Source organism: Corvus moneduloides, chromosome W, assembly GCF_009650955.1.
Source record: "Corvus moneduloides isolate bCorMon1 chromosome W, bCorMon1.pri, whole genome shotgun sequence".
Taxonomy (NCBI): domain Eukaryota; kingdom Metazoa; phylum Chordata; class Aves; order Passeriformes; family Corvidae; genus Corvus; species Corvus moneduloides.
Window position 1 is genome coordinate 11,049,483 of NC_045510.1, and position 6,212 is coordinate 11,055,694.

The following is a 6,212-nucleotide window of genomic DNA, read 5'->3' on the forward strand; positions in this document are numbered from 1 at the left end:
TCGGTTGATGGAAGGTACCGAGAAGGCAAACCAAGGCGCATCGTCTGGGTGTAGTGGGATCTGGAAGAAGCAGACCTTAATATCAATGACTGCTACCTTCCACTGCCTAGGGAGCATGGAGGGTGAAGGCATTCCAGGCTGCAGGGGTCCCATGTCCTCAGCGACTGCATTTATTTTCTGCAAGTCATGTAGGAGGTGCCACTTGTCTTTCCCCGGCTTTTTGAATAAAAATACCGGGGAGTTCCAAGGGCTATTTGAGGGTTCAATGTTACCCTTTTTCAATTGCTCCTCTACGAGTGCGGTGAGCGCCTTTAATTTGTGTTTTTCCAAAGGCCACTGCTCCGTCCAGATATGTTTGTCAGGGATCCAATTTAATTTCTGGAAGTGGTGCTCTGCAGTGGCCTTTATTAAGAATTCTGGGGTTGAGATGGAATTTCGACTCGAGTCCCCCACTGGGACATAAGATCCCTGCCCCATAGTGAGAACCCAGAGTTAATTACAAAAGGACGGACTGATGCTATCTGTCCCTCTGGACCCTCCATTTGGACAACTCCCTTGCTTCTCTGGGCAGATATAGATTCCCCCCACACCCGTCACGATACCTTCTGCCAGCTGCAGCTCCCAGTGTGACGGCCACTTGTGGGAAGAAATGACTGTCACGTCTGCTTCCATGTCCATCATTCCTGCCAGGCTGATGTCTGAGCCTTGGCGAGACAGTTTGCAATTAAGTTTGTCGTTCCCAACTACCTCAGCCCAGAAGACAGAGGGGCTGTAGTCCTGTGGCAGACTACTGGGCATGAGAATAGCTTGGGCCACAACCTGGTTAGCAGCAAGAAAATAGGGAGGATTAACACACTAGATGTTGACAGTAAACAACCCTTGTGGACCCACTTGAACAATTTCTGGTGTAACACAAATGTCAGCTGGTGAATGTACATCTTTGAACACAAACAATATACAGTCTCTCAGCTTCTCGCAACTCACGACGATTCTCTGGGGTGTTACCGAGTCCATTTGAGTTGCAGTGGTCGTGGTAACCATTTTTCTGGTAGCAGTTTCATGATTTGTTCCCCCGCGTGGCCCTGCCAATCCCCGCGGTCCTGTCAGTTTTTTGGCTGCATCCCATTGGCAGCAGGCGATGTCCTTTGCCCTGGGGAAACAGCTCGGGAACCCTGATTAATTGGAGCCGGAGCTCTGCAGTTCTGGGCTAAGTGCCCTGGTTTGCCACACCTGTGACAGACCCAATTAGCATTTCTTTTGTCCTGAGAGGCTGTAGTTTCAGCTGCGGCTGCAGTTCCTATTAAATTCCCCCTCGTTTTTAAATTGTGCTGGTTAATTGGCACTAATATCGTGCAAGCACGAATCATTTGGTTTAGGGTCGGTGGAGGATCGAATGGAAGACTCAAAATCACTCTTTTACAAGCTTCATTGGCATTAGTTTTTGCAATTTGCATTATATGTTCCTTTGTTTTCGGATCTTCTACTTGTCTCTCCACCACGAGCCTCAGTTTATCCACAAAATCAAAAAATGGCTCATTTTGCAGGTGCTGAATCTCTGTATAATTCAATTGAGGTGCTAATTTAGGGGGCATCATTAAGAATGCTTGCTCTGCCACTTGCTTTACAGCATTCAGGACTGCCTCTGGTGTGTTTTGAACCTGGTTCTGTGGCTTGGCCAACAACCCCTCACCAGTAAGGTGATCCATAGAAACCCCTGCATTGTTTGGATCCTGCAGTAAAATTGGGAGGACCTCTCCCAGTTGCTTTTTCTAACCTTCTTCCCACATTTGAAACTCGGATGGGGAAAGCAAGCAGAAGAAAATGCTTTTGAGGTCGTGCAGCAGCATGACTGTAGTGCTGAGGGTTTGTGGATACAAAAATGCTGCTAGCAAGGATTTTCTTGCTATTTTCTAAGCCCGTGAGAGACTTTTCTCTCTCACAGAAGAGGTAGCAGAGTATGTAAACAACCAAACACCTGCAGCCTTGAAAAGTCTTGTTTATAGTACAGTAGAAAAATATTTTGACAATGGATGTTTTAGGGTTTTAGCCAATCACCCCAAGGGGTGGCTGATCCTTTGTCCAATTAGACTATGAAGAAAAAAGTCTATCAAAGAGTTTGCAAAATAATTAAATAAATCAATCTTGCTGCACAATTCCTGCCTGCTGGATCTTCTCTCCTCCTCCCTACGGCTGCGGGACGCAGTGATATACCCTAGGGCTGCGGTAATAAGGGTTATCCGCAGGAGGTTCTTAAAATACTGACTCTCCCTCTCAAAATCTTTCTGGGCTTTGCAAAGCTCTTTGAGCCCAGAAGGATCAAAAGGTTTCCATGTGGGATTATTGCCTGCTCTGTCATAGGTAACAGGAGCAGCAAAGGGGTAGGAGGGGGCTGAGGGGACTCCCGGACCCGATTTCAAGATGGCATCGGTTCCGGTTTCTACCCCATGGGAACTGGAAGGGGGGGCGTGGGAACCAGGAAGTCCTCCACAGGGGGTGGGATTGGAGGACAAGGAGGAGTGGTCACAGGATGGGCGGGGATTCCCGACGCAGGTTGCGGTACCCGACATGTGGGAGGAACCCGAAGACGTCCTGTCTGGGGGTGAGGATAGGAAAGGGTTGGGGGTAGGAGGGCAAAAGGGATTGTGGGAAGAAGAGGGGGGAGGGGTGGACTATGCCATGTGGTCTCTGCCATTATGTAGACACGTGGAGTGGGGGGGGATAATGGCGAACGGCATTTAGAACAGTTTTCTGGGCTTACAACTGGGGAAGAGGGCGAGGGATACAGTTTTTGGGTAGAGGTTGAGGCAGCTTGGCCAGGACGATCTTGACAGGGTGGTCGAAAAGACCAAGAAGGGTCAAGGAGGAGGTAGCAACCCTGTGCCTTTGAGCTTTTTACTCTTTTCGGTTTTTCCAACAAAGGGGAAGTGGGTTGAGGGATACGAGGAGAGGAAGGAGGGATACGGGAAGAACTGCGAGGGGATTTGTGCTTTTTCTTTTACTTTCTGGTCCATTTTATGTAAGTCTCGCAATACCAAAACTAAGGGGAGATATTTTTCTCCAGAGGTGTCTCCTTTCCGCTTTAAATCAGTAATTTTATCACCCACAGCCTGCCAGAAGGCAGGAGATTTTAAATTTGCGGGAGATGCTTGAGGAAGGTAAAAGAAAAGCCAGCAAACAAACTGTTTTAACAGACCCTTTGAAAATTTAAACCCACTGACTTCAAGGAATTTTGCAACTTGGAGAAAAACCTCTCTTTGAGGCTGAGAGAGTTTTTAACCCATCTCTCTCTCTCAGCCTCACTTCCACCTACCACCCTGTAGCGGGTTCAGTTCGAAAACCGGGCGGAAACACCAATTTAGTGTAGAGGTTTGGTCCAAAATACTCATTACTGTTTACCTTCTGTGAGATAAGAACTAGGAGAAAAGCAAAGCAGGCAAAAAACTTGAAAGAATATATAGAAGTTTATTAATAGACCTAAAAGAAGGGAAAAAAAATAAAATCATACCACACCTTCAGAACACTTCTCCTCCCCCCACCTTTCTCCCTTCTCCCAGTGACAATGTAAAAAGACAACCCTTGAGATGTTCAGTCTGTTTACCACTTCCATAATAACCTTGTTCAGTTCATTTAGGAAGAGGAGTCTCTCTTGCTCATGCTATGGAGACATTATCACAACGAGACAGCCGCCCGGGTTAGTTCTCTGCTCGCATCATGTGAGAGTCCCCTCCCACAACTTGCAGCCTTTCCCACAACTGCTTTCGAGGGTTCAATCTTGAGCTACTGGGGTACAATTTTAAGGTTGAGCCGTTCAGAAACAAAAGGTCTCTTCACCCATCTCTAGGAGCATTTTCATCTCTAAGACTATCTCTGGGACTATCTCTAGGAACAGAGGTCTTCCCCTTCCAATTGTAGCAAGACTCCTCATCGCTTCCATCTCTCCCTGTTCAAATTTCTCTTCAAATCACAGCTTCTTCAGCATTTTCTTGTTTCAGCACAGGTACTTTTGCTCACAAGTTGAATGCTCCACCCCCCATGCCTTCATGAAATTACAACGGGTACTCTGATATATCATAGTCCATCACCACCATAGTTTTGCAACAGAATTTCAGCTTTAAGCATCTCCTCTTCCTCCTCCCTCCAGTTTTCAGCTCTTCACAGCCCTAAAAGGGTTAATCTCACCCGAGCCTCGCAGCTGGAATTTCGCTTATCGCTGTTGGTCACATGATCTTTGCCGGGCAGCAGGCAGCTTCAGCTGAATTCTTCAGCTGCACTGGAGAGGGGGAGCTGGGCCGTGCCATCTGCACGTAGCAGGCCTGCGGGGGGGGCCACGGGTGGAACAGGGCCGCACGGCTCCAGGATGGCTGTGGCCCGGCCCGGCCCGACCTGAGCAGGTCCCAGCAGGGCCCAGCAGGGCCAGGCAGGGCCGCTGGGCCCTGTACGGGCCCAGCCCAGGTACCAGTCCTCCGGCCGGAAGCAAGAGAGAGAGTTTCCCGGGGTTTGTCCATTCTTAAATGTGGACCATAGAGGGGGTCAAAATTCTAAGTGGCTAAAAAAATTGTCCATATTCAAACTAGCCAGCTGATAGGTTCTGTCAGGTCACAGTGGAAGCTGTAAGCACCTCTTTGCAAGAAAATCACTTCCAGGACTATGCTTGCTAGCCCATGACAAAAGGAAAAGGAAAAGCAGAAGGAAAAAAAGAAACAAAAAAATCTCAGGTATCGGGGATACTCACACAAGTTTCAGTTCAGCACAAATCAGCAAAAATTCACAGTTGCAGGCATCCGGTCCCGAAACTAAAAACACGGGTGGAGTCCTCCGTATATCAGCTGCTCTCCGAGGTCAGTTCAGTGCAAAATCAGTCGGAGTTAGCAGACTTCTCTCAGGGCACCACTCCTAAAACAGAGCAGACTGCACCGAGAGGCGTCGGCAGCTCCAAAGTCGCTTCTTCTCGCTGTCCACCGACAGCCGTGACGTCACAGGGATCCACTTGCGTGAGCCCCATGCTTGAATGCCAACCTAACGCAGTTCTGTGCTGGCTGCACGAGCTCTGGCGTGCCCTTGATCAGAGAGAGTCCAGCTGCGTTACTTCTGTGCGTTGCAGAAGCGACCTCGGCATCAGGAAAGGTGCTGGCTGGGCGCGCTCGCTGGCTTCTTTGCAGAGGAGACACAGCAGGAGCCGATGATATAGGCTGACGTTAGTTTGGAGATAAAGGAAGAGAGAGAGGGTTCTGGTTTGGCTTCCAACAGGTTTATTGTCAGAAGTTTAGCAACCAAAACATGGCAATGATCTTAATCCTGCCGAGAGGCTTTTCCCTCAGTTTTATAGGGGGTTTGAAAACCGCAGGGAAAGGGGAAAACAACCAATGAGTTACAAGGCAGGGGGAGGATACAATTCAACAAGAACCAATGGGGGAAACCGAGAGGCGGGAGATACAACAAAGAACCCATGAACAACCGAGTAAGAGAGAATTTTCCCTAACAGGGAAAGGCAACTTGGACCCGGGCGTAGCCCAGGGGGGATGCGGCTTAAGCTTCTGAGCCTCCCTTCGACCCATCCTCCAAGTCTGTGTCTCGGGGAAACTCGATCCACAGGAGGGCCTGGGATTGATTGGCATCTCGCTGCCCCAGCCCCGCAGTGGGCTGGGTCATAGCAACACTGGGTGTGGGGACGTTCAAAAACTGGGAGATGCATTTAGCAAAAGCCACCTGGTTAGTTAATATCCGAGGCTCCACCAACTGAGCAGGCCCTGCCCAGTCTGAACCCCTACAAACAACAGACAGGGATAAGGTTCCAGTGGCACACGAGAGGTATGCTTGGAAAAACTGTTTGGGTTAATTCTGCCCCGAGCAAAGACAAACCCATCTGTGGGGTTGTCTTCGCTCAGGGACCAGGTCGCATTTGGTGGGTAATGCAGAAAGATGGGGAAACCCGTTGTGTACCGCAAGGGGACCTAATTTTAAGTGAGAACTGTGTGTAAGGTGTTATTGTGTATATATGTATATATATCTGTAAGAGGGTATTGATTTGGGTATGATGTAGATGGTAATAGAATACGGGGTGGATTATGTCCTAATGTCCTGGGGTGACTTTATGATGTGGATCCCATATCGCTGCCCTATGCCCAGAAATTAATTTTTGTGCCTTTCTATGCCTTTAAACTGAGCCTGAGAGGGGGAAGGAAAAACTGAGCAAAACTTTTTCAAAGCAGTTT